The 10190-nt window shown below is 46.6% G+C and overlaps 1 long non-coding RNA gene across 4 annotated transcripts in view; it reads left to right on the top strand.

Annotated features, from left to right (window-relative positions):
* Positions 1 to 6149: 6149 nt before the first annotated feature.
* The window catches only part of LOC110306266, a 12568-nt gene continuing 8527 nt past the window's right edge, over positions 6150 to 10190 (top strand). For 3 of the 4 annotated variants that reach the window (XR_003837976.1, XR_003837978.1, XR_003837975.1), the window contains exons 1-4: positions 6150 to 6345; positions 6437 to 6488; positions 8217 to 8281; positions 8953 to 9257. This is a non-coding gene — a long non-coding RNA (uncharacterized LOC110306266). Of the gene's footprint in view, positions 6346 to 6436; positions 6489 to 8216; positions 8282 to 8748; positions 8906 to 8952; positions 9258 to 10190 lie in introns of those variants that run through there. The other variant, XR_003837977.1, reaches the window with a different exon arrangement.

The following is a 10190-nucleotide window of genomic DNA, read 5'->3' as shown; positions in this document are numbered from 1 at the left end:
TGGGAGCCAACTCTTAGCAGAAAGCGGCTGTCATCTCTGCAGCCATCTCAGGCTACTTACTTACAGTGGTACTCTTCCACCTGATGAGAGACTTGTCTTCCTAACATGTTGTTTTTTCAAGAAGCCCACCACAGCTGAACACACTCTGATAACATCTTGTTTTTCTCCTATACATCCTGGACCTGTGGCTAAGTGTCTCCTGCTACACTCCCCAGCTTCTGCTTATATAACCATAGTTGCCTTCCAATAAATGAGACTCGAGACTTGATCAGATAGCCTGTCTTGTCTCCATTCTTGGCGTCTCCTGCCCCTCAGTCCTCTCTCTCTTTCTCTCTCTCTCTCTCTCTCTCTCTCTCTCTCTCTCTCTCTCTCTCTCTCTCTCTCTCTCTCTGTCACACACAGTTTGTTGACAGACCCACACACTGGGTCAGGTAGAAAGACTGCTCATAACTTGACTCCAAGGGATAAACTTGAGCTCCAAGTCCCCTTGCCCTGTGCTCTGCCCCATACAGAAGGGAGCCTCTAGAACAGTGTGAGGTCTGCATCCCAAGAGCTGAGCACTGAACAGTAGATGACAAGAAAGAAGTGTGCATCAGTCTGTCACAGGCAATCACTCTGTCTGAACTGGTTACCCAGAAATAGGGTAAAGTTGTTTTAAAAAGGAGACTCTGTTAAACTAAAAAACATCCAGGCAGGAGTTGGATCCAACCAGAGTCAACTCTATGGTGACCTAAAGGAGCTAGAAAGCGGGGCGTTGTGATGTGCTGATATATCCTCCACATGCCTTCCAGACACTCAACCCTCAGTAACATTTAACAAAATAGCATATGTGCCCAGTCCCAAGAGGGAACATGTATGAAATAGCTAACAACCATTGAGGCCAGTCTGGCCTCCAAAAGGTCAGGTACTGGGTCCCCAGGCACAGAAGCCCCTTGAATTATACCAGGCCATGCAACAGAACTTACTGGACCCCTTTGAAAGACCCCCCATGTCTGGGTCACTGTGACCCAGGAAGGAAGCTATCCTCCTGTAACAGTTTTTCTTAAAGACACAAGCTATCTTCTTTCTCCAAAGCACAGAAACAAGTTGATTTCTACCTTGAGGGATCCAGCCTAACCAGACTTACCTCAGGAGGTGGCAGACCAGACAACTTTCAACTGTGTTTCCTTTGGGGGACTGAGTATCTGGTTCCTTCCTGGCCGGGGCCCTAGAACATCCGGTTGTACAACCCTTAGGAGTCCCTGAACCAACACACTCTTCCCTGTTCTGAGGGGCTCTGAGGTCCCTCGTATCTCAGGATCTGACCTCTGAAAATCTTGCTGTGGCCTCCTAAAATGTCATGAGGTGCCCACCAGAGGTCACTCAGACACAAACCAATAATAGGAAGTCTTTCTTTTTGTTTTTAAGTTTGAGTTATTATTTATATGAGGACCTCTGGAAGAGCAGTCACTGTTCTTAACCACTGAGCCATCTCTCCAGTCCCCAGGAAGTCTTTCTTAGTCAGCTGGTGACTACACTTGGTGTTCAGAACCCAAGCACAGTACAAACCCTTTTTCAGGGTGGGCTTTTAAACACAAAAATACATCCTGGATTGAATATACTTGAGACAGAAAGAACAGTTACCTGAAAGCTGAACTACAGAAGGCAAAAGCAAGGTTAGTTCATTTAGAAACGTTTCCAGACTTCGAAGGCTGGGACTTTATTCTCATTTTGAGAGGTGATGTTGTCTATGCAACTAGATGATGTTTCCATCATAGCGTCAATTGTGCTGAAGTCTGGGGACCTATAAGGTCTGAGAGCCTATTAAAAAATGCATAATACCTCTTCATCATGACTTGGACCCCATACCCAGAACTTCTTAGGTGACTAAGAACCTGAGACTAGATAGCCCAGGGACCTAGGGCAGAACCAAATACCTCTGCTCTACTAAAAATAACTTAGCAATAAAATGACTCCTAGTAACATTCTTCTGCTATACTCATAGACAGATGGCCTTGCTCGGCCATCATCAGAGAAGCTTCCTCCTGCTGCAGGTGGGAACAGATGCAGAGGCCCACAGGCAGACAACACACAGAGTGGGAGACCTTGGAACACTCGGCCCTATATGGGGTGCCTCCATAAAATCCCTCCCCTCAGGGATCAGGACACCCTGTGGAAGTGGAAACTGATAAACTGTAAGAGCCAGAGGGAATGGAAGACATCAAGAAAACAAGGCCCCATAAGTTAACAGGATTGCCACACACATGAACTCATGGAGACTAAGGCAGTGTGTACAGGGCCTAGGTCCATGCCAGATAGGATCCCAGAGCTGAAAGGAGAAGTGGACACATGCCCCCTTGTCCTAGCCCAAAATCAATCTCCAACTGATGACTACTTTGCAAACGAAAATTCAGTTTCCTCCAAGGGAGTCTTCCTGGGGAAACAGCCGTGGATGCCAGCAGTAAATAAACTCAGCAGCATCTTTGGAGGCTCCTTCTCTCATAATGTCCTGTCAGGGCATTTTTCTTACCTTATTTTTATTTTATTTCACTTGTATGTTTTCTCTCCTTTTACCCTACAGGTTCTTTGGGTATGTATTGTGGCTTTCCGTTCAATGTTTTTATAGGGTTCTTGAGCATGCCACAGAGTGAGTCTCTATATCCATCTGTTTCTTTTGTCTTTTCTTGGGTTATTTTCCTTCTGTTTGTCTTGTTCTGATGTGTTAGTTTTTGTTTTATTTTAATGAAATATATTATATTATATTACATTACATTACATTACATTACATTACATTATAATAATCCCTCAGAAGTCTGTTTGTTTTTCTAATGAAACACTGAAAGGGGTTGGTCTGGATGGGAGTTAAGATGGGGAGGAAAAATCTGAAAATATTTCTTTGAGTTTGTTTGTTTGTTTGTCTGTGTGTGTGTGTGTGTGTGTGTGTTTGTTTGTTTGTTTGTTTGTTTGTTCAACATAGGTTTCATGTAGCCCAGCCTGGCCTAGAGTTTGCCATGGAGCCAAGGGTGACCTTGAACTTCTGATTCTCCTGCTTTTACCTGAATACCAAGGTTACAGACATCCATCACTACACCAAGTTCATGAGGTTCCAGGCACTAAACCCAGGGTTTCATGCATGCTAGACTGGTGTTCTGATAATAAGATACATCCCCAACCCCTAAGAAGGTTATTGGTGTTTTTTTTTTAAGACATAAATTCAAATGCAGTGCCTAACACTTGCCTACCATGCCCAAGGCCCTGGATTTGATCCCTCTTACTGAACTTCATTTATTAATTACACAAAATGAAGCTGAGTGACGTGAGACATACCTATAGTCACTACAGTTGGGAGGCCAAGGTAGAAACATCATGAGTTTGAGGCCAACATGGTCTACATAGCAAGTATCAGGCCAGTCTGGGTTGCACAGTGGAGATTTTGTCTCAAACCTCAGAATAAAATAAAATCCCTGGTGATATAGCACTGTGGTAGAACATTTGCATAGGATGTACAATAGATGATGGATGGATGGATGGATGGATGGATGGATGGATGGATGGATGGATGGATGAATGGATATTCTTGCCTGTTGTGAGTTATGTAAAAGTGCTAATAATGCTGGTCTCACTTGATGCTGTGTGTGCTGAAGTCTCCCCTTGTCTTATTCAGCTAGGAATTATTGACTTGTCAGGTTCTGTCTTCTCCTCAAGGGTACTGAATGTCACTTCCTGGCTTGAGGGGTGAGCAGCTGCATAGCGGCCACCAGCTTAGGCATTTCCCTTACCTCAGCTTGGAGTCCCAGAAAATGTCATTCCAGTAACTAGCTCACCTCTACTAGGATCTAGAGACTCCTCATCAGTAGACAAGAGCTTGCTCACATTTGAAATTTCCTTGAAAGTCCCTTCCAGACTGTGCCCATTTTGTATCCAGCTCTCCCAAGACTGGAGAAAATACAGAACTGTAAAGACTTTGCTAACTTTTTTCCTCCATTATTGCCTCCAGGGAGTTGTGAGACGCTAAGAATCATTTTCCAGCTGCCATGGTGTGAAGCCATGCCTCTCTCTTCTCTTAAGTGTAGAAGTTTTATTCATCCTTTCCAGCTGTTAGAGGACTAGAGGAGAAAGGTTCCAAAACCTGAGTTCATCACAACTCTTAGTTGTTTGGGGATGGTGTTGTTTGTTTGTTTGTTTGTTTGTTTAATCAATCGATAGATTTAATCAAAGGAAATTAGCAGAAAGCAGGAACAGCAGATGTTAATCCAATAAATCCTGTCTTTGACTGGACAGTCTAAGGTTACCCCATAACTACCGATGCTCACAGGGGTCTGTGAGTGAGAGACAGGTGGCAGAGACCTTGTAAGATGCCTGGCCTGAGCCATCCCAGCCAACAATGAACTCCTGAGAAAGAAGAATCTGGCCTTGCCCACTTTAAACGATGCTTGCTTCCCTTTAAGAAAGGAAAACAACAGGCCACTCATGGCCATGACAGGCAGAGCTTCCAGTGTTCCAGACCACCCCAAACTTGAATATAGACTATCTCAGCTATGGGAAACTCTCACCTCAGGACAAGCGACCTCGCACTGGCTGCCTATGCAGCCCCTTAGGAGCCCCTGAGTAAGTCCTATTTTCAGGTCCAGCTACACTCCACAGATACCCGTCATTCACCATGAGGCACAGTTTGGTCTGTGACTATTACAATGATCAGTGCAAGAAGGATGCCAAGGATCTGAGTTTTCTTGGAAGCCAATGTGTTTGACTAAGCTAAAAAAAATCAAGATTTTAAAAATGGTTTCTTCCAATGCTGGTCTCTAGAATCAGGACTCTAACTTCTGCCATCTGCCCCTGGCATAGCTGGCCACACTTAGAGGCCTCTCGTCATCCTGTTCTGTACCTTCCAGCTCTCAACCTACTTCTAGCAGCACAATGGGGAAAACTACCCATACTGGAGGCTCGACAAAGTCCTTGCTCCTACAGTAAGCCCCTAGGACCAAAGCATATCTTATCCCCAGATCTCTCAGGAGCCAGAGTCCCCTCCTCAGCCTGATCCCCAAGCCTTGACCATCCTCAATGTTATACTGTCTCAGTTTGTAGCAACAGAGTGTGGACTAGAGACACCGTGCCTTGATGCTCCAATAGCAGAATACAGAATACTTTCAGAGACCTCCACTCAAGGGTACATACAAGGGCACAGTGAAACCACTGAAGTGGACCACTCCATGTGTAGAAAGAAAGGTTACTGGTTATCAAACTGCCAAGGCTATCTCTGGTGGGAGGTGGGAGCAGAGAGAAGCAAAATGGTGGGAAAGTAGATCTTATTTATGACAGTCAGCAAGATGGAGTCTTTCAGTGTCAGGCTGTGAGAAGCTGCAGGACCCTGCTCCGGGGGTGGGGGAAGCACAGTCGGAGGTGCCAGGGGAACTGCTGGGGTTCAGCTCATGGGTCCCTGGGCTGCATAGAGACCAAGGACAAGAGATTCTCAGGCTCTTGGACACCTCAGACACTGCTGGATGCCACAGAAGAGGTGACAATGAAGTGGGGGCCCACAGGGCTGATCTAGCCTAGGGCCAAGGGAAAGGACAGGAGAAGAGCTCCAGCTGGTTCCCTAGGGGATGAGAGTCCTTGGCTTGTTCGGTGGGTGGCTTGACTTGGTGGAGACCATGGCTGAGAACACAGGGAGGTCTCCTGCAGGAGATTAGACACACGGCTATTTCGAGGAAGACCTGCTCCATTGGTTCAGCAGGGGGATCCCAATGAGAAGAGACAGTTCATGATTTTAAAGTGTTTATTGTCATGGGGGAGAGTTGTGATGAGTAAAACCGTACCCCACTTTCTCAGGGCGGGCCTGAGGTTAAATACCTTTTGTAGGGAGGAGTGTCTGGGAAGGGGAGCTAAGAGGGTAGCAGAGGCAGAGAAAGGCAGAGAGGGAGAGAGTAGAGAAAGAGAGGCCAGTCATGGCCACATGGGTGGGGGTGGGGGGAAATTCGGAGAGAGGGGGAGCAACAGGGCAAGAGAGAGAGAGTCAAAAGTAAGAGAAGGAGAAAGGGGGCAAACAGCCCCTTTTATAGTGGGCCAGGCCTACCTGGCTGTTGCCAGGTAACTAATGGGGAGGAGCCTACCTGGCTGTTGCCAGGTAACTGTGAGGATGGAATCCAAACAGAATATTAGGGGCTTGGGGAGTTGCCCTACATCACTGATGGACACAGAGTCATGGAGAGCTGAGGCCTCGTGTTAGGAGCCTGGTGTCTGGGGGCATGGCAAACGCCTTCCGGTCCTCGCAGGAACACCTGCTGTGTCTCTGGGGTTTAAGCTTAGCTCAACCAGAAAACAGGCTGCCTTTCACCATCCCACAGGGCCAGACTGAGGGAGATTCTGGTAAACCAAAACGCACCTTATGGATCCCTGGGGAATGCTGTACTTAGGCTTTTGTTGTCTAATCACAATCCTTCTGTTTACCTGGTGTTAGGTTTGCCACCAGCATTGACATCTGGGAGACGGACCCCTCTGGATCTAACAAGGTAAAGCCAGGATTCTTTTTTATTGAAAACTTTTTTTCATCCTCTCCAGTTCTTCCCAGTTCCTCTCCACCTCCCTATCCACCAACTTTATGTTCTCTTTCTCTCCCTCTCTTAAAAAAAGAGAAAGAAGGAAGCTTTGGGTAATGGTTACCTGGGGTTAAATGAGGAGGGGTTCTCCTCCAGTGGCACCCCTCCCCAGGTCTGGGCTCATCATGGATGCCCTGCTTGTACAGAGTGTGGTGTCTTCGGCCATGGACCCATTTCTGCACCTGACACCTCTTGGTGAAGCCCCAGGTCTTCTCCTCATTCCTGCTGGAGACACTTACAAGTGCCAAACCCCACACAGAGGTGCACTCACTTCTCAGTGGCTGCCCTCTTCCACACCTGTAGCCCTGGCTGGGCTTCAAGACCAAGGGTGTCATCAAAAGTGCGGTAGACAAAGAGTACATGGTGGAGGGACCTGTGGCTCCAGTCGCATATGTAGCAAAGGATGCCCTTGTTGGACATCAGTGGGAGGAGCGGCCCGAGGGCCTGAGGGTGTTTGGTGCCCCAGTATAGGGGAGTATCAGGGCAGGAAGATAAGAGTGAGGGTGGGGGGAGCACCCTCAAAGAGGCTAGGGAGGGGGGTTCCCGAAGGAGAGACCTGGAAAGGGGAAAACAATTGAAATGTAAATAAAGAAAGTATCCAATTTTTTTTTAAAGGAGGAAAAAAAAAGAAATGTTGTGAGACTGCTACCTAGTGAAGAGGCATGGGCGCTGGTTTGTCCACTGTAATACCAGCCCCAAGCACAAGCAGCAGCAAGCGCATCCCTTCCCTTCAAGCAGTGTCCGTGGGAAATGCATAGGAAAATCCGTGGGCCTCAGAGAGTTGTTGAACCTACTTTCCCCCATACCATAGCCCAGTTCCTTCAAATCTAATCAGACCAGAGCTGCGGATGGAGAAGGGTTGTTACTGTTCCTGTAGCTGTGTGTAAGAAGCAGGAATACAGAGCTAGCTTTATCTCTTGAGACAAGGTCTGGCTCCGGAACCCTGGTTGACCTGAGACTTGCAGAGAAACTCCTGCCTCTGTCTCTCTGGCATTTGTTATCAAATGTATCAGAATGCAAGTGCTTTAGGAGGCTGCGGAGCCAGAAGGCTCTAGTGGGAAGTACAACAATTGCAGTTTAAGAATAAACAAAGTTCTTATGTAGCAAACTACCAAAACCTTTACTCAAGGAAAACCTTATTTACATAGAAATGTCCTTGGGTACCGATTAAAAATGTTTGTCATGACTACTGAGAGAGAGAGAGAGAGAGAGAGAGAGAGAGGTAAAGAGAAACAAAGAAAGAAACAGAGAGAGAGAAAGCAAGAAACAAAAAACTCACAAAGACATAAAAGCAAAATAAAGCAAAAGAACAATAAAAAGACCAAAAAGAAAAAAGAAAAAGCCAAAACAAAACCAAGTGAAGCATAAACACTCGTTTTGCATCAGCTCGGTTTGTATTAGAAACACTCCTCACCATGGAGCCTGCCCTGTAGTGTGGTTGATCTAACCAGCAAGACTCTATGGATCCCAAAGATGCATAGAAAAAGACCACTGACCCAAACCATCATGGCCAAATTAATTAAAGCAATCATCTTTATTCATGTACTAACAGGCTGCCTCCCTCTAAGATGAGGCTCAAGGGGCCAGAATTGGACATGAGGAAGACAAGGTTTTTATCTCTTTATTTCCCTCCTGGTCTAGACGAAGTTAAGAACAGCGATGAGTCCACTATCGTCTGACTGCAAAGTAGTGAATTCAAGACTCAGGTAAGGGCATGGACACCTCAGCTTTTAGCAACATTGTTCAGGCTAAACAAATGATCTTACAGTGTCCGTTGATATGAAGGAGACTGGAAGGATGGCAGTGCAGCCCTCCTGAGCTGACTCTGTATCCATCTTCTCTACAGATGCTAAGGTGTCACTGGGAAAGCTACCTCAAACCTTGTCTTTCCAGACAAGTGCCAGACACTCCTCCCTCCATTCATTTGACTGAAATGAGATGGAGACCTAATAAGTGGAATAACCACAAAAAAAAAAACCCTCCAATATATAAATGTTTCGTTGACATTAAAAGGGCCACTTAGTAACCTTAACAGGGGAAGGAAATTTCATTTTACTGAATACTGATCATCTTTAAGTTAATGCAGAAATAAGGGAAATGTCTCATGCTAGCTGTCCGCTGTGGGGAATGTGTAGGTGTTCATGAATCTTAATGGTGGCACTGAAAATTACAGATGAATCTGATTTCGTCCACGCGGGACTCAGCCAGTGCATTTGAAGGACCCTGTGGTTTGCTTTCTCAGTCTGTCTGGAGGCACGGAAAGACTCCAAAGTCATTTGAAAGATTCAAGTGTCATTGGCACGTTATGAAAATGTCGGATTCTTCTCTCTCTCGCTGCTTCACACTTAGAACTCCATCCGCTTTCTCTGTCCCACAGAATGTGTGGCATGGTGGGAAATAGAGCTTTGAGGTCAACCTGAACTCACCAGAATGTTGGTTAGTTACCAGAACCATACAGAGGACACTGCCCCTGAGGGATCCATGGGTGCAGAAACTCACGACCATGTTAAGTCAAGATTATAACTTAAATATATGATAAAGTCATTGGCCCCGACTGAACGGTCTCCGTGAAGGGCTCTCAGAGAAGGCTTCTGCTCACATGAGGACAGCGCATCTGAGTGGAGAGATTGGCTTGTCTTCAAATCTTGTCTCTACTGGTCTGCTGGAGAGGCGCCCCACAGAGTGAGTAGGCTGACAGTGGGCAGCATTTCTCACTGAGGGATGGGAGTAAGCCTTCATTCAGTCATCCTTTGGGTTCCTAATGGGTCAGAGAGGATGTGGGTCAGGCCTGACCTCTAATACAAAGCAGCCTCCCTGTGGCATGCCGGCCAAGCTGCAAGCTGTGCTTGGTACTCATCTGTTCCTGTGCTGGGGTTAGCTCTGAGATGTCACTCCCTGCCCACCTGCTCCTGCTGCCACTTTCCCACAGCGACAAGCCAGGCAATATAGTGACAATAGGTAGAGCGACCCTTTACCATAGAAAATAGAGTTGCTCTGGATGAACCAGTAGCTCAGACTTGACATGTCATCAGTGGCACATCACTGATAAACACAGTGAAGGTGACAGTGAGTGGCCTTGGTGGTCATTGGTCTCCATAGACTTTCTGGCTGTATCCGTTGTACATTGCGTTCATGATCATTTTCTCTCATGTCATGAACTTCAAGCACACTCATTTCCTCTCAGTCTTTTAGCTCAGACCCCTTTTCTCCTCCCACTAATAACCTCTATTCTCCAAGCGTGTGTGTGTGTGAGTGTGTGTGTGTGAGAGTGTATGTGTGAGTGTGTGTGTGTGAGTGTGAGTGTGTGTGTGTGAGTGTGTGTGTGAGTGTGCGTGTGTGTGAGTGTGCGAGTGTGTGTGCGAGTGTGTGTGCGCGAGTGTGTGTGTGAGTGTGTGTGTGTGTGAGTGTGTGTGAGTGTGTGTGTGAGTGTGTGTGTGTGAGTGTGTAAGTATGTGTGTGTGAGTGTGTGTGTGAGTGTGTGTGTGTCTGTGAGTGTGTGTGTCTGTGAGTGTGTGTGTGTGTGTCTGTGTGTGTGTGAGTGTATGTGTGTGTGAGTGTGTGTGAGTGTGTGTGAGTGTGCGTGTGTGTGAGTGTGTGTGTGAGTGTGCGAGTGTG

The sequence above is a fragment of the Mus caroli genome, chromosome 11, assembly GCF_900094665.2.
Source record: "Mus caroli chromosome 11, CAROLI_EIJ_v1.1, whole genome shotgun sequence".
Classification (NCBI taxonomy): domain Eukaryota; kingdom Metazoa; phylum Chordata; class Mammalia; order Rodentia; family Muridae; genus Mus; species Mus caroli.
The sequence above is the reverse complement of the archived record's forward strand: the minus strand, read 5'-3'. Positions and strand labels throughout refer to the sequence as shown.